This window comes from Panicum hallii, chromosome 3, assembly GCF_002211085.1.
Source record: "Panicum hallii strain FIL2 chromosome 3, PHallii_v3.1, whole genome shotgun sequence".
NCBI lineage: Eukaryota > Viridiplantae > Streptophyta > Magnoliopsida > Poales > Poaceae > Panicum > Panicum hallii.
Genome location: NC_038044.1, coordinates 60958497 through 60983483, shown reverse-complemented (window position 1 = coordinate 60983483; position 24987 = coordinate 60958497). Strand labels below are relative to the sequence as shown.

General features: G+C 46.6%; 1 pseudogene; it reads right to left on the bottom strand.

The window, feature by feature from the left end:
• Positions 1-7212: 7212 nt before the first annotated feature.
• On the bottom strand, positions 7213-23743 carry LOC112885599 (annotated as a pseudogene).
• Between the last annotated feature and the right edge of the window lie 1244 nt (positions 23744-24987).

Here is a 24987-nt window from a genome sequence, read left to right as displayed (position 1 = left end):
AGTAATGGCCAGGTTGAGCGGGCCAACGCTGAGATCCTCAGAGGGCTCAAGATCCGGACCTACTGTGACCTTGAGAAGCATGGCGCAAGGTGGATTGAAGAACTCCCAAGTGTGTTATGGGGGAACCGGACCACACCTAGCCGGGCAACAGGGGAAACCCCTTTCTTCTTGGTTTACGGGGCCGAGGCGTGCCTTCCCCCGGAGATCACCATGGGCTCTCTGAGAGTCCGGTCTTTTGATGAGGGAATGCAGGAACAGGAGCGTCGTCAAGATGTGGACCTCGTCGACGAGCGTAGATGGCGAGCAACAGTCCGAAACGCACGGTACAACCAAGCGCTCCGGCGCTACCACCAACGGTTCGTGCGTAGTAGGGAGCTCCGGGTCGGGGACCTAGTCCTAAGGCGGATTCTGAACCGAGAGGGCATGAACAAGCTTTCCCCCAGCTGGGAGGGGCCCTTTAAGGTGACAAAGGTGTGCCGACCCGGATCTGTTCGTTTGGCTGCGGAGGATGGAATGCAACTGCCCAACCCATGGAACATTGAGCACCTCCGACCTCGGTTCTATGGCAGCTAGTCCCATCCTATCGCGACTACCTCCCAGGGGGCCACACGGGACCTCGGTATGCACAAGAACACCTTACAAACCGACAACAGGAAAACAGCTAAGTTTTTCACAAAAATTGCGTTGAATACGCGTAATATTATATGGTTATCTTACAATAACAAAAGTTATATTACAAAAGAAATAACTAAAAAATACTAGCACTACTGTTCTGGCGGTCCGGAGGCACTTCCACTCTCTGAAGGTTCGGGACGTCGCCGGAGGCGGGCCGCGACCATGTCCACCGCTTCCTGGACCCCTTCTCGCGCGGCGGCCGCTGTCGCCCGGAGGGGTCCGACCAGGACGGGCGTCAGCTGGACGGCAGGATCATGGCTTCGGAAGCTGGTGAGGATGTACTCCGCCACCCCCCGAGCAACTGCTCGTCCCTCTGTCTCCAGGAGGTCCTGGAGGCCGGCCTTCGCATCCTGTAGCCGCCTGGCGGTGGTGTCCAGCAGCTGGAGTGCGGCGCCGAATGGTGAAGGAGCCTCCGGTACCCAGATGGGGTTGACCCCGAGCGCCTCTAGCAGAGGGTTCACCGCGCCAACCCATCTTGTTAATCGGTTGGCGCCGGCGTGCTGCTCTGCCAGGAGCCCCTCCACCTTGGCCTCCCTCTCCTGGAGCGCTGCCTCGCGCTCCTGGAGCCTCTGGTACCCGGCTGCCAGCTCCTTCTCTACGGCCTCTTCCCGCTTCTGGAGCTCCTGCAGCCGGGCCACCTCCTCTGCCTCTCGGGCGGCCAGCTCTTCTTCTTTCTTCGCTGCCGCCGCCACCTGTTCTGCGAGGGAGGCCTGTTGCGCCTCGGCCGTTGTAAACGCCTCCCTCGCCGCCTCCGCCAGCTCCCGGGCGGCCCGCTCCCTGGCCGACGCCGCCTCCTTCAGCCTCTCCGCGATGATTTGCGCCTCGAGGGCCTCCTTTTCCCGCCGGTTGGCTGCTTTCTCCCGCTCGAGCGCTGCTGCCTCTCGATAGCGCGCCTGCTCCAGCTCCTCCCGCAGGAGCTCGCGTCCCTGTGCGAGCTTGGCGCGCTCTTCGGCGTAGCGGGCGGAGACAGTGTTGATGCGGTTCCCCAGGCGGACCTCCCAGTCGGAGAGCCGCTGGCGCTCCGCCTCCAGCTTCTCCCACTCCCGTCGCATGCCAGCCTCTAGCTCCAGTTGAGCTTGTTGGCATTTGGCTATGAGCCGGGGGAGTGGGACCTCCGCTGTGCTCGGGAGGAGAGGTCTCCCCAGCACCACCTCCGGTTCCTCCTCCTCCGCTGGTGCGGCGGCGCTACTGGTGACTTCGGCGACCTCCGGAGCCGCAGCCTCTGCTGCCTCCGGAGCCACCACCTCCGCTGCCTCCGGTGCCGCCGTCGCCGCTGCCTCTGGCCTAGCAGCCTCCGCCGTAGCAGCGACCCCCTCAGCTGCCGGTTCGGCTGGGGAAGGCCCGACCTCGGCGCCCGGCGCTGTGGCCGGGCCTCTGCCGTCGCAGTGGGCCTGATCGCCTCCTCCTGGGGGGCGGCTTCTGGACATGGCGGCATGGTAGCCTCCAGCTCCGGACCACTGGGTCCGGAGGCTTCTAGGGCTGCTCCTGGCGGAGGCCCTGCTGGAGCCGATGCCGAGGACTCCGGCGCTGGCTGGGGGCCGGGTCCCCCAGTTGAAGCATTTGAAGGTTGCGGCCTGCCGTACCACCTGTTTGGTTAAGCACCAGAAGCTGAGGAAGAAAATGAAAAACCTTGATAAGACCACTTACGGGAAGTCGTACCACTCCCATCTGCCCCGGGCGGCCGGGGGGACCTTCCTCCCTGCCGAGGACCCTGGCGGCGGCGTTGGGGACGGAGGTCTGTTCTCGGGCGGCGGCGGTGGTGTCGCTGGGCGCGGCCCTGGCGGTGGTGGCGGTGGGGTCTGTCGTCCCGGTGGAGGCCGGTGCTGTGGGAGAGGAGGAACAGCACCGCTCTGCTCCTCCACTCCCGTGGATTTCTGGCGCTTGGGCGCCGGCTCCCCCACCAAGGAGCCGTCGCCTCGCTGGAGCCTCCGGGACTTGCTCCCTTCGGCTTGGCTGCGCCGCTCGGGTGCCGCCCCCTGAGCCTCGCCGCTCCTTTGGGCCGGGGCAGCACCCGCACAGTCTTTCTGCCGGTGCTCTGGCACCGGCGCTTTCTCTTTTCCCTTCCCGCCGGGGGCCGGACCTCTGGGTCCCGGCTCCCCGGCACCTCCGCTGGGGCGTTGCTGGCGGTCCGGTGTGGCGCCAGGGATCTGGAGCCCGCGGTTGGGGTCCCCCCCCAGTTGCCGGACCGCCAGGCCGCCCTCGTCCAGGGTCGGCATCGACGCCAGGACCGTTGACCGCAGAGCCTGGTCCTCGCACAGGGCCTTCACCCCGCTCGGGAGGATCAGGGACTCTGGAACGAACGCCTCGCCGGTCATCGCCCGGATCGCCGCCTCCAGCTCCGCCCGGGTGAAGTCGCCGCCGGGCCCCCGCGCGATCCTGCAGCAGTCGTTTAGCCCCGTGTACACGTAGGCCATCCGGGACCGATGCTGCAGGGGGGCGATTCGTCGCTTCAGGAAGTCGCCCAGCACCATCATAGAAGTCAGGCCGCTCCTTGCCAGCTTCTTGATCCGGTTCAGGACTGGGTCGAGCTCTACCGGAATTGACGGCCTGGCCTTCCAGGTGCTCCGGTCGCTCTGGGGGCCCCCTTTCGGCAGTTCTAGGCGGTCGTGGGGTCCGTCACCGCAATGACCCAGCCTTCACGCCAGTCCTCCCACTTGGAGCTGGAGAAGGCGGCGATGTAGGCGCCCGACATCCCGTGCCGGAGTTGGAAGTAGTAAGCGCCGATCTCGCCGCGCTTCTTCCCGGTCCCGACCAGGGAGTAGAAGTGCTTGAAGATGGTGGTGCAGGGGCGCACCCTGTAGGATCAAGAACACCGACTAGAGGGGGGGGGGGGTGAATAGGCGGTTTAAAAACTAAAACTCACAACACTAGAGAAAATTTGATTAGTAACACAAGAGAGTCCTATGTCATGCTACTACAAGCTCTAAAAGATTTGCAACCTAGGGTGACAAGATACAATTCAAGCTCTAATAAATTAAATTGCTCAAAGTAAAACAAAGATAAAAAGAGCAAGAGAGACAACCAAGCTTGACACACAAATTTATCCCGTGGTGTCGATGACTTGCCGGTCACCCCTAATCCACGTTGAGGTGGATTCCAAGAATTAACCGCTCCTCTATCAAGAACCTCTTGATCTTGAGCCGGCTAGAAGCAAGGAACCACTCCACACCTCGATTTCACTAGAGTTGCTCTTCACCACTCCGGCAAGGTGAGCACAAAACCTCTCACAACCGAAATCGGGGCTTCTCAACAATCCCCTTCAAGAAGCTCCACGAAATCACCTTCTCCAAGCCGTCTAGGGAGCGGCAACTCCCAAGAGTAACAAGTCAATGATCCTTGCTTGAAGATTCCCTAGTGCCACAAAGCTCAAACTCTAAATGCAATGCACTAGGAAGCACTCTCACTCTCAAAAATGCAAATCCTTAGCAAGTGTGTGAGAGAGAGGGATGTCTTAGCCCTAGAGAGTCAAGAATATTGTCCAAATGGCCAAGAGAGACACCCAAGTGCCGGGCAAAGGGTATATATAGACATCCCATCAAAAACTAGCCGTTACAGTCTTTTCTGCGAGATCGCGGACCGTCCGGTTTCAAAAACCGGACCGTCCGCAGTTATAAACCAGAGAGTCAGAGAGCATTTAATGCGTGTCAGAACTAGCCGTTACAGCCCCGGCGGACCGTCCGCCACAAACCAGCGGACCGTCCGCAGTTAAGAGTTCCACAACACCAGAGACATGAGGGTCTCTGAAACACTCCTGGAATTAGCTTGCGGACCGTCCGCCACCAAGTGGCGGACCGTCCGCCGTTCAACCTAGAGGAACAAGCAGAGACAACAATGTTTCTGGATCAATTTATCAGAGTGCCTGCGGACCGTCCGCACCACAGAAGCGGACCGTCCGCGGCCACACAAATTAGACAGACCAGAGAACATCCTTTCTGGAACGAGAAAAAGTTACAGTGGCGGACCGTCCGCCCAGTAGGACCGGACCGTCCGCCAGCCACCTGATAAACCCTCTAAGCCTTTCTGGAACGGGAAAGAGTTACAGTGGCGGACCGTCCGCCCAGGAGGACCGGACCGTCCGCCAGCCACCAGATAAACTCTCTAAGCCTTTCTGGAACGGTAGCGGACCGTCCGCACCCAAGGGGCGGACCGTCCGCTCTTGAGCAGTCAGCACTCAAATAAGTTCTTTTTCAAAACCCGGCAAAGCGTAGTTAGCCCTCATGCATGCATTAGATATTTTGAGCAAAATGGCACTAGAGACCTGTCAAGCACGAGTACATGACCCCTCTTGATAGTACGGCTATCTATCCAACAAATCCGGTCACTTATCATCCACTAAGCACCTTGTGACCGGTAAAATTCAAAAGACCCTATTTTATACCTTTGCCTTGAGTCCAAACTTTTCTCATCGTCTCCAGAAATCCACACGTTCGCAAATAACTCTTATTCATCCGTGGATCAACCTATACTCATTTTCTCAAAAAGAATTGTTAATCCACAAACCGTTGTCATTAATTACTAAAACACGAATTAGGGGCCTAGATGCTTTCAATCTCCCCCTTTTTGGTAATTGATGACAACACTAAGTTTTGGAGTGATAAAAGTGTTCAAGTCAACTTCATACGCTAGGCATAAAGAGAACTTGAAATTGAACTTTGGAAAAACTTACTCATCTTTCTTGAAAATTTCAGAATATGTATGAATAAGTTCACTAAGTTCAATGAGTAGAGAGAACTCCCCCTTGATGTGTGCATATAAATTTGAATGAATATCCAGAGCACACATATTTATATATGAGCATTTTGACGGAGTTTTCCCTACAAGTGGAAATCGAGGCATACAAGATACACAATATATATGACATGAATTTTAGCTTGATTTCCATAGCCTCACAACCACAAGATGAACATAAGTAAATAGAAGTAGCGTACATCAACATAGTTCATCACAAATAACAAGCCAAATCCATGCAAGATATAAAACATAAGTCCATCCAATAAAGTTCAACACAAAATAAGATATGAGTGGCAAACGGAAGCGAAAAGCGAATGAGTTCCATGAGAAATCCATGAGCTCCCAGAAATCCATGAGCTCCCCCTAGATCAAAGCACTCCAAAGCTCCTTCTCCCCCTTTGGCATCAATTTCCAGAAAGATCAATCCATCGGCGGCGGAGGAGGTGGTGGTGGGTAGAACGGCTGGTGTGGGTAGAAATCTGGAGGCGGCACTGGAGCCGGGAACACTGAGTAGAAGTGGTCAGAAAACCCAGTGAAGGCTGTGCTGAAGGTATCAAAGCGCTGCTCTAAATCCTGCTGCCTATGCTCAAGCTGCTCAAACTGCTCAGACGAAGGCAAATCCTCAAAGCGCGCGTCAAGAGCGCTATATCTGAGTGTAAGTTCTCCTGAACCCCCTGCATCTGAGCCATCATAGGCTGGAACATCTGCTGCTGCATGTTCTGGAAGTTGAGGTCCATCTGACTCTGCATCTGACTAGTCAGCCCAGCAATCTGAGAGGATAGGCTCTCCTGCATAGATGCAAAGTAAGGATCAAAGTAGCCAGCTGGAGGAGCCCACTGCGGCTGTACTGGAGAGTGCGGTGGTGGCATGCCATGCTGTGCTGCAGCTGCTCCTATGTGAGCATCATCGTCACTATCATCATCACCACCATGCCCCTGTGCTTCAGCATCTCCAGGGAAAGGAGTCAACGGCCTCATAAGAAAAGCATGGTCATTCTTGAATGGCCGAAAGGGAGTATGCTTGCACTCACAAACACCTCTAAATGATGTCTTCTCTTTGATGATGGACATGATGTATGGAGCAAAGTATAAGTTCATTTCCATATTAAGCCTTAAATCTGCCAGCTGATCCATGATGAGAGCAATGACATCAATCCTATTCCCATTCATGATATGAGAAATCACATTCCAATAGAGCCCTCTAACTTTGTCCTTGTTGCCACTCTTAGGCATGAATGTGACTCTTGCAATTTTATTGATCACTGCAGGATGATGCCTCAGACCCTGAGTCCCCCCAAAGGTTCTGGCTATACCAAGATGTGCAGGCTCATAATACATGGGGTAGTCATTCTCATCTAGAGGATTTTCTAAGATGACATTCATGCTTTGCTCACTAGAGATGAAATTATAGTCCAACTGATTTGCTGCAGCAAACTGAGCAAAGGTGGCAAAATATATCCTCTCCCAGTGGACCATCTAAATATACCAGCTACCATGTCAATCTCTAGAGTGGCATAGAACTGGCGTATGACGGTTTCATTCCAATCACATCTATGTTGCAGAAAATTAGCTAACCCCATTTCCTCAAATCTATCCACTAGGTCAGTCATGACAGGATGTGATCGCATATACCCCAGGTCAATAGTTTGATGTTTGAACACAGTTTTCTTAACTAGATGACCAAAGTAAGCATCTTGTTGTACCTTGGTGCTGAAAAAGAGGATGTTGGTGTCACGAGGCATGGCGAACTGATTCACTGCTCTAGCATTTGCATAGCTTTCAGCAGTCCACTGTCGGCTAGGAAGATCTAGCCCATCAAAGCAGTAATATCATCTTCAGAATCCTCTAAGTCCTCCTCTGAAGATTCATCACCAACACCACCCACTGATGATGCTGCAGCCATCTCACTAGGATGAGGATCATAGTCCGAGTCATCTGAATTATCACCATCCCTTTGCCTCTTTGATGTTCCAGCCTTCTTGATTTTGAGGTGAAAGCTTTGAAAATTTTCCGAGGTGGCCTGGGATCAAGAATTGACCATAAGAACAATCACAAAAGGAAGAAATCCAATCCATAATCATACATGTCAATTCTGATTATTTCTGAAAAAATTTGCCACCGGCGGACCGTCCGCTTGACACAGGCGGACCGTCCGCTACCAGACGCGGACCGTCCGCCTACTAACAGCGGACCGTCCGCGACGCATCTGTTCAGCACATGAACACAGCAGTCGCCCCAACTATGATCCATCCACATTTTGAGTTTAGATACAAATCCACCAACCGAATTAATACTACACCATCTCCTCATCACTAGGAACAAAGTGCCCCAACTATTTGCAAGAATCCATGGCCCAAAAATAGATCGGAGCAACTAACCCTAACTCTTTCCAATGAGTAAATCCAAGAATAAGAGTTAGGGATTCATCGAAATACCGAGAGGACATGATGAAGAATCACAAGAAGAGTCCGGGGATGTGCTCGGACTGTCCGCGAATCACGCCAAAAATCCTTGACCTTGAAGTCTTCCCCACGTGCTTGAGAGAGAAAGAGAGAGAGCCTTTGGAGAGGATGACTCGGGTTGGTGAGAGGAGAGAAAGAAACAGCCCAATATAAGGCAACACTGGTCGGCCCCATCTTTCTGTCAAGTGGCGGACCGTCCGCTATTTCCAGGCGGACCGTCCGCTTCAAAATTTTGTTGTTGACATCAGTTCTGCAGAGCGTTTGGTGATCAGTCCAGATACCCGCGGACCGTCCGCCTCTTACAGGCGGACCGTCCGCTTCAAAACACTGTGGCCCAAAATGACATTGCAGTCCCTCTGGTGATCGTTTCACATGACCTGCGGACCGTCCGCCAGTTACACGCGGACCGTCCGCTTCATAACTTCTGTGGCCCAAAACAAGTTGCAGTGTCTCTGTTGAACTAACCTCATAAACTGCGGACCGTCCGCCTCTTACACGCGGACCGTCCGCTGAACCAAATTTCAATCTGTTCAGTATTCAGCCAATTTTCACAATTCCAACTTCAATATGGGATCATTGCTCATATAAAAATCGAAAAATTTCAAATCTTGCATGAAAACCTTCCAAACTCTCATATGAGCAAGTTATAACAAGAATTTGAAAATAAATCGAGTGAAATCATGAAAAGTCATAAACGGCTCAAAAAATCCCACAAAAATTCAGAAAATTGAAAACAAGGAAAACATGGAAGAACCATATGTCACATGTGCTAGTTTTCAAGCCACATTGAGAAGTCCAATGATGTTCAACTCATTTCTCAACTTGCAAAACCGAGATTCATCCAAGGGCTTAGTGAATATATCGGCTAATTGATCATCCGTGCCAATACCATCAATCTTGATATCGCCCTTGTTCACATGGTCTCTAAGAAAATGATGACGGATATCAATATGCTTGGTTCTTGAATGTTGAACCGGATTAGTAGCAATCTTCACGGCACTTTCATTATCACACAACAAGAGAATTTCATCAAATTTCACACCATAGTCAAGAAGAGTTTGCTTCATCCATAACAATTGTGCACAACAACTTCCGGCCGAAATATATTCCGCTTCGGCGGTTGAGAGAGCCACGGATTTTGTTTCTTTGAAGACCAAGAGACAAGCGATCTTCCAAGAAATTGACAACCACCGGAAGTGCTCTTCCTATCAACCTTGCACCCCGCATAGTCCGAATCCGAGAATCCAACCAAATCAAAGTGAGCGCCCTTAGGATACCATAAACCAATATTAGGAGTATATTTCAAGTATCTCAAAATCCTTTTGACGGCGGTCAAATGACATTCTCTAGGTGCGGCTTGAAATCGTGCACACATGCAAACACTAAACATGATATCGGGCCTAGATGCGGTCAAATAAAGCAAGCTACCATCATAGAGCGGTAAAGCTTTTGGTCAACCGGGTTACCTCCCTCATCTAGGTCAAGATGCCCATGGTAGCCATAGGAGTCTTGATTGGTTTTGCATCTTCCATACCAAATTTCTTCAAGATATCCTTTACATATTTTGATTGACACACAAAGGTGCCTTCCTTGAGTTGCTTGATTTGAAGTCCAAGAAAGAAACTCAATTCACCGATCATGGACATTTCAAATTCCCTAGACATCATTTCACCAAATTCCTCACAAAAACTTGGGTTAGTTGAGCCAAAGATAATATCATCAACATAAATTTTGACAAATAAACAAATCCTTACCAATGGTTTTAGTGAACAAGGTGGTGTCAACCTTACCAATTTTGAATCCCTTGGAAATAAGAAAATCTCTCAATCTTTCATACCAAGCTCGTGGAGCTTGCTTCAAACCATAAAGAGCTTTAGAGAGCTTATATACATGATTGGTTTCTTGGGATCTTCAAAACCGGGAGGTTGCTCAACAAAAACAAGTCACTAATTTTGCCATTTAAGAAAGCACTTTTCACATCCATTTGAAAAAGTTTATGTTGTGAGAACAAGCATAAGCTAATAAGATTCTAATAGCTTCTAGTCTAGCAACGGGGGCAAAGTTTCACCGAAATCCAAACCTTCGACTTGAGTGAAGCCTTGAGCCACCAATCTTGCCTTGTTTCTCACAACCAATCCATCTTCATTTTGCTTGTTTCTAAAAACCCATTTAGTGCCAATGACATTATAATTTCTAGGCCTCTCAACTAAATCCCAAACTTGATTCCGGGTGAAATTGTTTAATTCTTCATGCATAGCATTCACCCAATCCGGATCTCTCAATGCATCATCTACACGGTTAGGTTCAAGAAAAGATACAAAGGAATAATGTTCACAAAATGAAGCGATGCGAGATCGAGTTTGGACACCCTTACTAATATCACCCATGATTTGATCCACGGGGTGATCCTTTGCAAGAATATGATGTGTCCTTGAGGAACACGGGTTCTTGAGTTGATGGGGAAGTTGCACTTGAAGAACCAACTTGATCTTGTACTTGAGGATCATCATTACTAGAATCTTGTACAACTTGTTGTGCTTGATCATTTGAGATAGAAGTTGAAGGATTAACTCTAATAGAGATAGAATGACCATCATCACCTTCATCTTCTTCTCTTGGTCTAACATCACCAATTGACATATTTTTCATAGCATTTCTTAAGCCATCACTTCTCACATCATCAAGATTTTCTTGTTCACTATGAACCCATTTGTTTCATCAAATTCAACATCATATGCTTCTTCAACAATGCCATGCGTTTTATTATAGACCCGATAAGCCTTGCTACAAGATGAATACCCAAGAAGAAAACCCTCATCACATTTGCTTTGGAACTTTGATAACCGAGTTCCCTTCTTGAGAATATAGCATTTGCAACCAAATACTCTAAAAATGATTATATTGGTTTCCTTCCAATGAGCAACTCATATGGGGTCTTGTTATGGAATCTATGGCAATACAATCTATTAGATGCATGACATGCCGTGTTGATAGCTTCGGCCCAAAAACTATCGGAAACATTGTATTCGGAGAGCATTGATCTTGCCATATCAATCAAGGTTCTATTTTTCCGCTCAACAAGACCATTTTGTTCCGGAGTATATTTGGTTGAAAATTCATGTTTGATTCCTTTCTCATCACACCATTCTTCAACTCTTGTATTTTTAAATTCACTTCCGTTATCACTCCTCACTTTCTTCACCTTGAGTTCAAATTCATTTTCGGCCCTTGTCAAGAATTTCTTGAATATATCATAAGTATCGGCTTTGTCATGAAGAAAGAAAACCCAAGTATACCTTGAGTAATCATCCACTACAACAAGACAATAGCAATTTCCACCAATACTTCTATATGTTGTAGGACCAAATAAATCAATATGCAATAATTCCAATGGTCTTTCGGTTGACATGACACTCTTAGAGGGATGACCATTTGCAACTTGCTTTCCGGCTTGACATGCACTACATAATTTATCTTTCTCAAACTTTACATTCTTCAAGCCAACTACTAAATCATGCTTTATAAGACGGTTGAGTTGTTTCATGCCAACATGACCAAGTCTTCTATGCCATAACCAACCCAAAGATGATTGAGTGAACAAACATGTAGACAAGTTTGCCTCTTTAGTAGCAAAATCCACAAGATATACATCCTCATATCTAAACCCCGTAAAGATGTGATTTAGTCCATCCAAGCTAGTTACTACACATCATCTTTAGTAAAACTACACTTATATCCAAAATCACAAAGTTGAGTGACCGCTAAGAGATTAAACTTGAGAGAATCCACCAATAAAACATTTGAAAGAGAATGGTCACTTGAGATTGAAATCGTACCAACACCTTTGACTTTGCCTCGGCTATTGTCACCAAAGATGATATCACTATAGCCATCCACATTCTCATTTAGAGAGGAGAACATCATTGGATCTCCGGTCATGTGTTGAGTGCATCCACTATCAAGCACCCAATGTCTTCCTCCGGACTTGTAATTTACCTACAACAAAGAGACAACTCTTTTAGGTACCCAAACTTTCTTGGGTCCTTGAACGTTAGTGACCAAGACTTTTGGCACCCAAATGGCATTCTTTTTAGCACCATCTATAGGTATTCCAACAAATTTTGCACTAACATTGCCATTTGAATTTCTCATAAGAATGTAACTAGAATCAAAGGATATGACTTTCATGTTGGTGCAATTCTTCTCAACATGACCAACCTTCTTGCATTTTTCACAATATGACTTACCACTACTCTTCACAAAAGTGGTTTTGGTGTGCACAAAAGCCTTCTTCCCTTTCTTAGAAATATATCCAACACCTTGCTTGTTCAAAGTGAACTTTTGACTTGCCCAACAATGATTAAACATGGCTCTACTATCATAGCACTTTCTCAAATCATTAGTCAAGCAAGTAACCTCTTTCTTTAACAAATCATTTTCCATAATAAGAGATTCATTGCAAGATGAGTCATCAATTTTGGTGCAAGAGGAACTAGTTGAACTAGAATCGCAAGGTTTATCATCAATTAAGTCACAACTCACACCAATGCTCAATGTTGCTTTTCTTTCATGATTAAGTAGGGCATTGTGAGCTTCCTCAAGCTTCTCATGAGTTTCTTTGAGATTCTCATGTGAAGTCTTTAGCTCCTCATAGGAATCTTGAAGAGAAGTAAATTTCAACTTCAATTCCTTTAACTTTGCCTTTTCTTTAGTCATGAATTCATCGGCATCATTTAGCATTTCAACAAGATCATCATATGAAAGTTCATCAAGTTCATCATCTTGTTGTACCTTTGCACCACCCTTTGCCATAAGACAATGTGGTGTAGAGAAGAGTGATGGAGCCTCCTTGATGGCGATCCCGGCAACTCCCTTGGATGGCTTGTCATCATCATCATCATCATCATCATCGGAGCTTGCATCGGAATCCCACTCAACAAAATAAGCTTGACCATTCTTCTTCTTCTTGATGAACTTCTTCTTCTTCTTTTCATCATTTTTCTTGTCCTTCTTGTCATTTTCTTGTTTGGACAATTGACACTAATATGACCCATTTCACCACATTGAAAGCATGTCTTGTTCACAAAAGGATTTTTCTTGATGATTGACCTTTCTTGCCAAAGTTCTTCTTGTTCATCATTCTATTGAATCTCTTGACAAAGAGAGCCATCTCTTCATCCGATTTTCTTCTTGACACTCACTTTCTTCCTCCATTTTGCTATCTTGAGCTTTGAATGCCACACTTTTCTTTTTCATATCAATTTCTCCCCCATGAGCTTCATCTTGAGATTTCTTGAACATGTCATGAGTGAGAACCTCTCCCAATATTTGTGTAGGAGTTGCGGTCTTCACATTTGACCTTACAAGCAAGGTCACAATTGTATCATATCTCTCCGGAAGGCATCTAAGAAATTTGTGGTTGAAATCCGCATCCGGTACCTCAAATCCAAGTCCCTTGAGGTCATTCACAATGTCATTTAGCCGGTTGAACATCTCGGCTATACTCTCATCCTTCTTCATGGTAAATTCACTAAAATTGCCCTTAAGCAAATATAACTTGGCCTCTTTCACACTTGATGTGCCCTCATGAATTTCCATGAGCTTTTCCCATATGTCATGTGCATTTGTGAGACTCTTGACTCTATTAAATTCGGTCACACCAAGGGCACTAAAGAGCACATTGACCCCTTGATCATTGAGTATCTCATTTTCCTCTTCTAGGGGTGACAAATTTTTTGAATCTAAAATGACATATCCATCATTTACCACTCTCCATAGCTTTCTACTCATGGCTTTGATATGAGCCGACATCCTAGTCTTCCAATAATCATAATTATTCCCATCAAAGAACGGTGGCTTCCCAACATGAATTCCATTATCACTAGTCATTGTTCTACTCCAAGATGGTTAAATCCGCAATTAATGGAGTACTTAGCTCTGGTACCACTTGTAGGATCAAGAACACCGACTAGAGGGGGGTGAATAGGCGGTTTAAAAACTAAAACTCACAACACTAGAGAAAATTTAATTAGTAACACAAGAGAGTCCTATGTCATGCTACTACAATCTCTAAAAGGTTTGCAACCTAGGGTGACAAGATACAATTCAAGCTCTAATAAATTAAATTGCTCAAAGTAAAACAAAGATAAAAAGAGCAAGAGAGACAACCAAGCTTGACACACAAATTTATCCCGTGGTGTCGATGACTTGCCGGTCACCCCTAATCCACGTTGAGGTGGATTCCAAGAATTAACCGCTCCTCTATCAAGAACCTCTTGATCTTGAGCCGGCTAGAAGCAAGGAACCACTCCACACCTCGATTTCACTAGAGTTGCTCTTCACCACTCCGGCAAGGTGAGCACAAAACCTCTCACAACCGAAATCGGGGCTTCTCAACAATCCCCTTCAAGAAGCTCCACGAAATCACCTTCTCCAAGCCGTCTAGGGAGCGGCAACTCCCAAGAGTAACAAGTCAATGATCCTTGCTTGAAGATTCCCTAGTGCCACAAAGCTCAAACTCTAAATGCAATGCACTAGGAAGCACTCTCACTCTCAAAAATGCAAATCCTTAGCAAGTGTGTGAGAGAGAGGGATGTCTTAGCCCTAGAGAGTCAAGAATGCTGTCCAAATGGCCAAGAGAGACACCCAAGTCGGTCACACCAAGGGCACTAAAGAGCACATTGACCCCTTGATCATTGAGTATCTCATTTTCCTCTTCTAGGGGTGACAAATTTTTTGAATCTAAAATGACATATCCATCATTTACCACTCTCCATAGCTTTCTACTCATGGCTTTGATATGAGCCGACATCCTAGTCTTCCAATAATCATAATTATTCCCATCAAAGAACGGTGGCTTCCCAACATGAATTCCATTATCACTAGTCATTGTTCTACTCCAAGATGGTTAAATCCGCAATTAATGGAGTACTTAGCTCTGGTACCACTTGTAGGATCAAGAACACCGACTAGAGGGGGGGGGTGAATAGGCGGTTTAAAAACTAAAACTCACAACACTAGAGAAAATTTGATTAGTAACACAAGAGAGTCCTATGTCATGCTACTACAAGCTCTAAAAGATTTGCAACCTAGGGTGACAAGATACAATTCAAGCTCTAATAAATTAAATTGCTCAAAGTAAAACAAAGATAAAAAGAGCAAGAGAGACAACCAAGCTTGACACACAAATTTATCCCGTGGTGTCGATGACTTGCCGGTCACCCCTAATCCACGTTGAGGTGGATTCCAAGAATTAACCGCTCCTCTATCAAGAACCTCTTGATCTTGAGCCGGCTAGAAGCAAGGAACCACTCCACACCTCGATTTCACTAGAGTTGCTCTTCACCACTCCGGCAAGGTGAGCACAAAACCTCTCACAACCGAAATCGGGGCTTCTCAACAATCCCCTTCAAGAAGCTCCACGAAATCACCTTCTCCAAGCCGTCTAGGGAGCGGCAACTCCCAAGAGTAACAAGTCAATGATCCTTGCTTGAAGATTCCCTAGTGCCACAAAGCTCAAACTCTAAATGCAATGCACTAGGAAGCACTCTCACTCTCAAAAATGCAAATCCTTAGCAAGTGTGTGAGAGAGAGGGATGTCTTAGCCCTAGAGAGTCAAGAATATTGTCCAAATGGCCAAGAGAGACACCCAAGTGCCGGGCAAAGGGTATATATAGACATCCCATCAAAAACTAGCCGTTACAGTCTTTTCTGCGAGATCGCGGACCGTCCGGTTTCAAAAACCGGACCGTCCGCAGTTATAAACCAGAGAGTCAGAGAGCATTTAATGCGTGTCAGAACTAGCCGTTACAGCCCCGGCGGACCGTCCGCCACAAACCAGCGGACCGTCCGCAGTTAAGAGTTCCACAACACCAGAGACATGAGGGTCTCTGAAACACTCCTGGAATTAGCTTGCGGACCGTCCGCCACCAAGTGGCGGACCGTCCGCCGTTCAACCTAGAGGAACAAGCAGAGACAACAATGTTTCTGGATCAATTTATCAGAGTGCCTGCGGACCGTCCGCACCACAGAAGCGGACCGTCCGCGGGCCACACAAATTAGACAGACCAGAGAACATCCTTTCTGGAACGAGAAAAAGTTACAGTGGCGGACCGTCCGCCCAGTAGGACCGGACCGTCCGCCAGCCACCTGATAAACCCTCTAAGCCTTTCTGGAACGGGAAAGAGTTACAGTGGCGGACCGTCCGCCCAGGAGGACCGGACCGTCCGCCAGCCACCAGATAAACTCTCTAAGCCTTTCTGGAACGGTAGCGGACCGTCCGCACCCAAGGGGCGGACCGTCCGCTCTTGAGCAGTCAGCACTCAAATAAGTTCTTTTTCAAAACCCGGCAAAGCGTAGTTAGCCCTCATGCATGCATTAGATATTTTGAGCAAAACGGCACTAGAGACCTGTCAAGCACGAGTACATGACCCCTCTTGATAGTACGGCTATCTATCCAATAAATCCGGTCACTTATCATCCACTAAGCACCTTGTGACCGGTAAAATTCAAAAGACCCTATTTTATACCTTTGCCTTGAGTCCAAACTTTTCTCATCGTCTCCAGAAATCCACACGTTCGCAAATAACTCTTATTCATCCGTGGATCAACCTATACTCATTTTCTCAAAAAGAATTGTTAATCCACAAACCGTTGTCATTAATTACCAAAACACGAATTAGGGGCCTAGATGCTTTCACACCCCCACGAACATCTCCATGAAATGGGCGAAGACCGCCGCGAGGAGAACGGAGTGGGGGGTGAGATGATGAAGTTGGAGGCCGAACTCCTCCAGGAGCAGGAGGAAGAAGGAGGAGATCGGAGGAACCAACCCGCACATAATGTACGAGTTGAAGAGGACGAACTCCCCCGCGGCAAGCTCGCGGAGGGGGACCTCGCCGGCCTTGACCTTCCCGACATTCGCCGGCGCGGTCCACCCTAGAAGGCGCCGCACCGCGTCCAGCTGATCCTGGGTCTGGAAGCGGCGCGGGAAAGGAAGTGAAGCCATGGAAATTGTTGGGGTGGATCGCGAAGGAGCAAGGTAGAGAGAGGTGCCGGGCGCAAGGAAGCTGATCGCGAGAAAGGATGCGGAGACGAAGGGGCGCTACGGCGTCTGTTGTTGGCGAGAGCGAAAAGGTAGCCGTTCCCTTCGGCGCATACCTTTTATGCAAAAGACTGCTCCTCCCTTTGTGTCCCGCGGCGACCGAGGGGAAGCCGAGCGGTCGCCAGCGCCGCCTTCCCCTACCCTCACACTCAATGACCGGTGGGCTCGGGTCCACCAGTCATTGGCGTGGGCGCTGGAGGATCATGGGAAGGGCGAAATCCGAACCGCCCGAGCCGCGCGGCGGGTTCGAATGAGACAAGAATCTGAACCGTCTGACGCGCACGATGCGCGCGGAGGACGGGTCCCTCGGGGTTCCCGCTACGGGCGAAAGGACATCCGTGCCCTCGTCTGGCGGGAACGAGCTGTACACCCGGCGCGATGCTGGGATTTGGCCCCACCTGCGGGTTCATCCTTCTCCCGAGGTGGGCCCGGGGGCCTCTGTCGGTACATACAGATAAGGTACCTCCTGCTAGGGTGTCCAGGCCCTGGGACTTCTCATAATCCACGCTCCCCTCGCCTCTGGGCCACGTGGCATACGGCCTCCGGGCCTGACAGCTGGGACCACGGTCTCCGGACCCTCCCGAGCTCCGTGAGGTCCGGGGCCTCTGCACACCCACGTAGGCGGGAGAGCTCTCGGGTAACCCCTGCGGACCCGGGCTCCCCTGGGAGGTCCGGGACCGCCACGCGTGATGGCCAGACCATCACAGGCCAGCCCGCTCCGGCCGGGCCACGGGGGCCCCGGACCCCTCTTTCCCCGGGAAGGGGTCCGGTGCCGCCATGTGCTGCCCGGCGGGAGGAGCGGGCTGACCCCGCCGCGTGCCTGCGGCCGGAGGCCCCTTACGGGTCGCCTCTCCACCTACCAGCATTTAATGCGGTAGCTGAGTTGGGCGCGTCAAGGTCAAAAGGTGCGGCCTGCCACTGACACACGGGCAGGTAAGCTGACACCACGGTAAGCCCGCCTGATCTGAAGGCGGCGCGTCGTATCACCGCGCACAGTGCGCGACAGTGCACAGTCCCGTCACGGTGCTGCGCGCGTGATGATGGTCTGTAATAGGCGTGCTAAGGCTTGCGCTGTAACAGTGCGCATGGCACGAGCCAGCGCTGGCTCGCCCCCTGACTGGAGGTTCCATCCCAACAGTGACAGCACGGCTTCACTGTTGGGCAACGCTGACACCGAACACTGTACAAGACAAGGCTATACACGGCCGTATCCTGACTGTGGATACGCACATCAACTTCCCGATCGAGAGGACTACGGAGAGGAGTTCGAGGAGATGACCTCCATATCTCTCGTAGAACAAGCTCCTGTTGGCCGGATCCACGTGTCGGGTCCCGCTCAGTGTAAGCACTCCCTTGGACTATAAAAGGGAGAATGCACTCGTAGAACAGAGGATCGAAAAAACACTCACACTAGACGTTCCAAGTTCCAGGTTGCACACACATAAGCTTATGCTGCTTTCCATTCAGGCTCACGCAGCCAATACAACACCAAAGTGGACGTAGGGTATTACGCTACGGCGGCCCGAACCACTCTAAATCTGCGTGTCCTTCCTGCGTTCATCTGCTCATTGATCGAGCGTTCCTGAGTCCCCTCCAAACCCATCCTTAACTAGGATTAGGCGGGTGCTTTCCGCTACCCGGCTGGAGAATCCCTCCGACAGATACCAAGCTTGCTCCTATGGTTCATACTCTGTTTTATAGTCATATTCTGTCAATATTACATTGCGACCAATTAATACAGCTAATATCTTGAGATATCCTATATCCCGGTACTAAATCATTTCTTGTCTGCAAACTGGAATGTAAGCAAAATATACACATCCCCCATCAGTGCGGCAGTAGAATTCAAGCTTCTTTCCATGAAACTCTATGCCAAGAAGATGTCATATTAACAAGTTAAGACTTCCGAAATTTGCCACATGATACGCATCATACTGAAGTGCCCAAGCCTGAAAATGAGTGTGGCAGAAGAATTAAAGCTTCCTTACACGAGACTATATGCCAAGAAGATGTCATATTAGCAAGTGAAAACTTCTAAATTTTGCCACCTTATACGCATCATACTGCACTGCCCAAGCCTGAAATGAGTGCTGCAGTAGAATTCAAGCTTCCTTCCATTATACTCTATGCCAAGAAGATGTCATATTAGCATGTGAAAACTTTTGAAATTTGCCACATGATGCACATCATACTGCAGTGCCCAAGCCTGAAATGAAAATTCATATTAAAAAAAGAAGATTAAGAGTCCTTGAACAACTGCTAGTTCTTCAATAACAAAATAGACTCATTATTTCAGATAATTCTAGAATGTGTTCAGGCAGGATAAACAGGTAGGCCGCTGAATGAAATTTAACAAAGACTAAGTTATTTAAAACCATTATGAACACTTTTACCAGGAAAAAGTTCAGAAGCAGGACAAATTGTCCGCACCAATAATCAAATTAATAACAAATATTTTTTGTCTGTGAGTTTTTAAGAAGAAATTATTGACCTTTTTAGTTTGCAAATGCAAAGTGCAATAAATGAGCTAAACTAAATTGCTGCAATGTAACTTCTGGCTGTATTCATTGGAAATGAAATAGGGAATCTCAAATGTGGACTAGTTTGGTAGCTGTAACTCTCTAAGCATTCCGACTTGCAAAGATTCCAGACACATTTGCTAGCCTAATTCGATAAAGTCCAGTCCAGAGTCCACACCTACCCCCAGACACTCCAAGCAAATTCATCATGTTCTTGTCACGAACATCAAGTCTGAAGTGTAGTTACTGAAGAAGTGCAGTTACAATAAGTTCAGAAGAGAAGCACAAGTCAAAGTGGCTGTTGCTGTGAATTTGTTTGCCGATTTCAAACTATGCTCAGAAAAGCTTTCTGAAGAACAGTTTATCGTGCATCCAATGGATATTACTTGATTTGTATTCCATTAGGGCTTAATGGTGTTTGTTTGACGGTTTTAAGCCTATTTTCATATTGTAAACAGTACTTTGCTCCACACAGTGGCGTCCCGGTATTTCCGGGGGCCCTGTGCAAAATAACTAAAATAGGCCTAATCTATTAAAGAAAAATACTAAAAAATATTGTATTATATATATAATATAATTGTATACACTAAGTGGTACTTTTACATATATTTTATTTGAAAAGCATTATTCTATGGGTGTTCTTGGAAATAAAATCTTCAATGATGTACTCATAATCATCTTCTCTAACATTTCACTCTCAATTGCTATTGTAGCCAATGAATTCAGCCTTTCTTGTGTCATTGTAGAGCGTAAGTAGGACTTCAATAGCTTCAGTTTAGAAAAACTCCGCTCAGCCGATGCAACAGTCATAGGAATGGTTAGCAGAACTCTGTATGCAATAGTTGCATTAGGAAAATAATCATGTTGTTTCAAAAAATTGAGAATATCAAGAGGACCCATATTTTCCTATGGAATAAAATCTTGAAGAAAACTCAACTCCACAAACAGGTCATTCACATCAATATCAGACTGTCCATCCCTTTTAAGTGCAGTCTCAAGAAAGTGACAACAAGTTTTCAGGCTCTTTTTATCCAATGATCGCAATGCATTGGAAGTAAACAAGAAACCAAATATTTTCTCATAATAACCTTGATACTGCTCAAATCTCCTTGTCAGTGAGGCGATAGCTTGATCTACAATAGGAATAAAGTAGTTGATTCGAAATGATTCCTCTGCAGATTGTATTTCAATATTTGTGTCATTTGGATTCTCATCAAAATTTCTCTTTCTTTAAATTTGCCTCTTTTTTTGAAATGTTGTACCAATATCCATCTCAAGTGCAATTTCTTTGGCTGCCTCCAATGCATTTAGAAAACCTGTTTCTCTGTACTGTTTGAAGAAAGAAATAAGATCCTGAACTTTCTCAATGGCAACGTCAATAAGCATATCCTTTGACTGCAAGTCTTTGCTTACTACATTGACGGCATATAAAATCTCATACCAAATGACTATTGCCACTAAAATTCAAAATCTCCAAGTTCATTATTTGCCAAAGGTTTAGCCTCACTGCTTGCCACTGGATTGTTATCACTATCTGATACTTGAAGTAGAGCTTCCCGAATATTTGCACACTGAAATCTAATAGCCTTAACACTATCAATACGGCTTTCCCAACGTGTAGCTGACACTGACTTGAGAGTCAATCCAGTTAAGTTATCTTTCAGAATCTGCCATTTCTTTGTAGATTTAGCAAAAAGTCATGTAGATACGTTGGATAATTCCAAAAAAATCTTTAGCTTTAGCACAACTCTTGGCCATATCACAAAGTGTTAAATTAAGGCTATGGCAACCACAAGCAGAATAGAAAGCTCTACGATTTATGTCCAAAAGTTTCTTTTGTACCCCTTGATGTTTTCCTTTCATATTAGAGCCATTATCATAGCCTTGACCTCTGACGTCATCTATATCGAGACCGAAATGCTTTAGTTCTCCTTCTAGAACATCAAAAAGTCATTTTCCTGATGTATCATTTACCTCCAAAAATCCCATGAAAGATTCCTTAATGCGAACATGATTGGAAGATGAATCCACATACCTTATAATTAAAGATATTTGTTCTTGGTGGCTTGCATCAGGGGTACAATCAAGTATGACCGAGAAATATTTAGCTTGCTTTATTTTCTTAATAATCTCAGAATTAATAGCAGAACCAAGCAAATATATCAGCTCATTTTGAACCCGTGGACCAAGATAGTGAACTTGAGTTTCATTGTTTGTAATTCGACGAACATGCTCCTGAATAACTGGATCAAATTCAGCCAGCATTTCTATCAAGCCCAAGAAATTCCCATTGCTATCTTCATATAGTTTGCAGTTATGACCACGGAATGCAAGATTATGTTTGCCCAGGAATTTTACAATGGCCACAATTCTAAACAGAACTTTTCTCCAATGCTCCTTCTCTTTCTCAAGCTGTTGTTGAGCAACTTTATCGATAGTTTGTTCCTTTTGCAATCTGTTACGCAACTCATACCAAGTGGTCATATTTATGACATGATCTACACTTGTTTCATGCTCTTTAAGCCTTTCACTAAGATGTGTCCAATCATTGAATCCGTCATTGGCCAACTGACCTTTTCTATGCCCTTTTACGAATACTTTGCAGCTAAAGCAATATACTCTATCAAGTTCTTTGGAATATACAAGCCAATCCCTATCACACTCCTCTCCATTCGATAAAATTCTTGTATAAAATCGTGCAGAGAACCTTCTTGAAAATCTATCCTTTGGACCTTTCTGAATTGACAAGTCTCTTTTAGGACCCTTTTCTGCTAAAATGTCAATCTGTTTAGAATTGAGAGAATCCCAATACCTTGGATCGAATATGTCGGGCTGAAAAGAAGAATCACCAATGTTTGAAGTAGTAGCATCATCAATGTTCGCAGCAGCAGCAGGAGAACTATCCAGATCATTGGTATTATCAAAAACTTGTTCAGAATTATTTTCAGGCTCTGTCTCAACAATGTTTGGATGATTGCCAGTTTCCCGAATTTGATTATCGGAGGGAGTAACTTGTGGTTCTTGAATGACAAACTTGTCCAATGACCCTCTCTAAGATTGCAGGAATTCCTCTCGCCTCTGTCTCTTTTGACGTTTTTGATGTCCGGATTCATATTTTCTTATTCGATTAGAAGACATGATTCCTGTTTAAAATAATCAAGTGACAAATTAGTTAACTATTAATTTTAATATGTAAATAGTTAATCAGTACATGAATAAAATTTTAAAAAATACTACTAACCTGATGTACTCACGTCGCACTGCAGCTAGGCGGTGCCAGTATGCTCGATGTTCTGATAGATCATAGATGCTGCCTAACACAATGTCTCACCAAGCCCCCATGAGCTGGTTGTCCTTGGCCTTGCCCCTCTTCACGACACGAGTGCTACTAGTACTACTAGAGAAGAGCAGTAGTACTAGTAGATAAATTATTTGGGCCTGTACCTCACCTATATATATAGGAGCTGGTGCCCGTTCGGCTCCAAATCGGAACGCACAAGGCACAAGCGCGTGCGTCTTTTGGGCTTCGGATGCAGAATGCGGTTCGGCATCAGCGTTTGCGCTTCATCTTTGAGAGAATTAAGCCCAAATATATTTAATAAACTACTTTCTATTGTTATTATATATATAGACTTGTATTAAAACTGGGGGCCCTAAAATTTTGGGGGCCCTGTGCGGTCGCACAGCCCGCACGGGCCCAGGGACGCCCCTGCTCCACACCAAGTTAAACTCTGTGTTAAGTCTTGATGAATAAAATGTGCCGATGGGATCTGAATCGGCATCGATTCAGAACAAGAAACCCTAGTCCAGTAAAGGAAATACTTTGGCTGCCTGTATCGTGAATATGATATATCTATCCAACACATACCAGTCCAGGCAGCTAATTCATTTTGTTCTTCAATTCTCTGAAATTTTTTGTTAGATTGTCCTAGTTCTTGACAGTTCTCCCCCGGCTTCCCCTGAAATGCAACATGAAAATGAAACAAATACCCAAGAACCAAGCCATCAGGGCCAGCAAATAATCCCTAGAGTGTAATGAGCCTAGCAGGGCTACTCACAGAAGATTATCGCGAGGACGATGGATGCAATATGACCAGCAGCTAGCTCCGTATGCACTCAACCACCTACCCGAAACCCCAAATTGCTCAATCGTCTTGGAGTGAAATGAGTAAATGACGCGACCTCCAGGGGGTGCCGGTAATGGCGTACAGTGGTGGTCGTGCACTTGGCTTGCGCCACCGCGTCGGTATCCATGCACAGGATGTGTGGGGCGATCAGGAGCAGCCGTGGCGCCGCGGGCTCGGAGGCGGGCGGTGGGCGCTGTTGGCGGCTGCGGCGTCAAGGAAACGAGAGGGTAGGCGAGGTGGTGGGCAGCGCCGCAGCGGCGGAGGATCGAATACGAGAGAGGAGGTCTAGCGGAGAGGCCATCTCACCCGAGATGGAGGAGAAGGCACAGGGAAAAGCGGAGCTGGTAGACCGGCGTTTGTTGGCGGCGGGCGGCGGCGCGGGTGGGGTAGGGGTGGGTCGAGCGGAGAGGGCATCTCACCGGAGATGAAGGAGAAGGCACGGGGGGAAATGTATATTTTGAAACCAGCTCCCTTAAGATAATTGTAACTTTTTATTTCCATATATTACTTTAGGGATTAAATTTGATATTGATTTCAGGTGAAATAGCTAATTTCATCCCTTAAGTTTCTTCCAAAGCTTAATTCATCCTTCTACTATCAAATGGATCAATTTAGTCCTCAAAATTTTTATTTATACTCAATTTTATCTTTGGTGTGATGTGGCGCGCCTACATGGCATGCCAAATCATCCTAGAGTGCATAAAAGGTTTACCAAATCCAGCACCGAGATCAAGTCAAGTGAAATACTAACCCATAATTCACTAAGATAGAGAAAATAAGTTATTGATGATCATGTGTTTATGAATAAAAGGTTTACATTTTTTTATTTATTTGTGCATTCTCATTTACTATTGAACCACATTTTTTATGAGACATCGAATATGAGGAAAAATAAATGGTAAAAGAGTCTATTCATATCTATTGACTCATTTATACCTCCCCATTGTTGGCTAGGCATGTTAACATGGCATGCCACGTAGAATCAGGGATGAAATTGAGCTCAAAGAGAAATTTTTACGAATAAAAACAGCCTTGCAGTTTAACTCTTTTAAGCTATTTTGGCTTTCATTTGGATATATTGCAATTACTAGGTATTTATTTCTAAATCCTAATTTGCAGATCACATTACCACATTGTCAACATGCAGTTCTAGGTGCTGACATTTCTTGCCTCACAGTAGAGCTTACAAAATTAGTTTTCTGCTCTAATTAATACGAAATACATCCCCTGCCTGACAAGAGAAACGGCAACTATACATTTTCACATCCAAAAATTGAACAATCAGATTCACTTTGCAATGATGAGAACAACCTTTTTTCTTTAAGAAAAATGAGAACAAAATCACTAGAAGATTAGAGACAATATACTTGT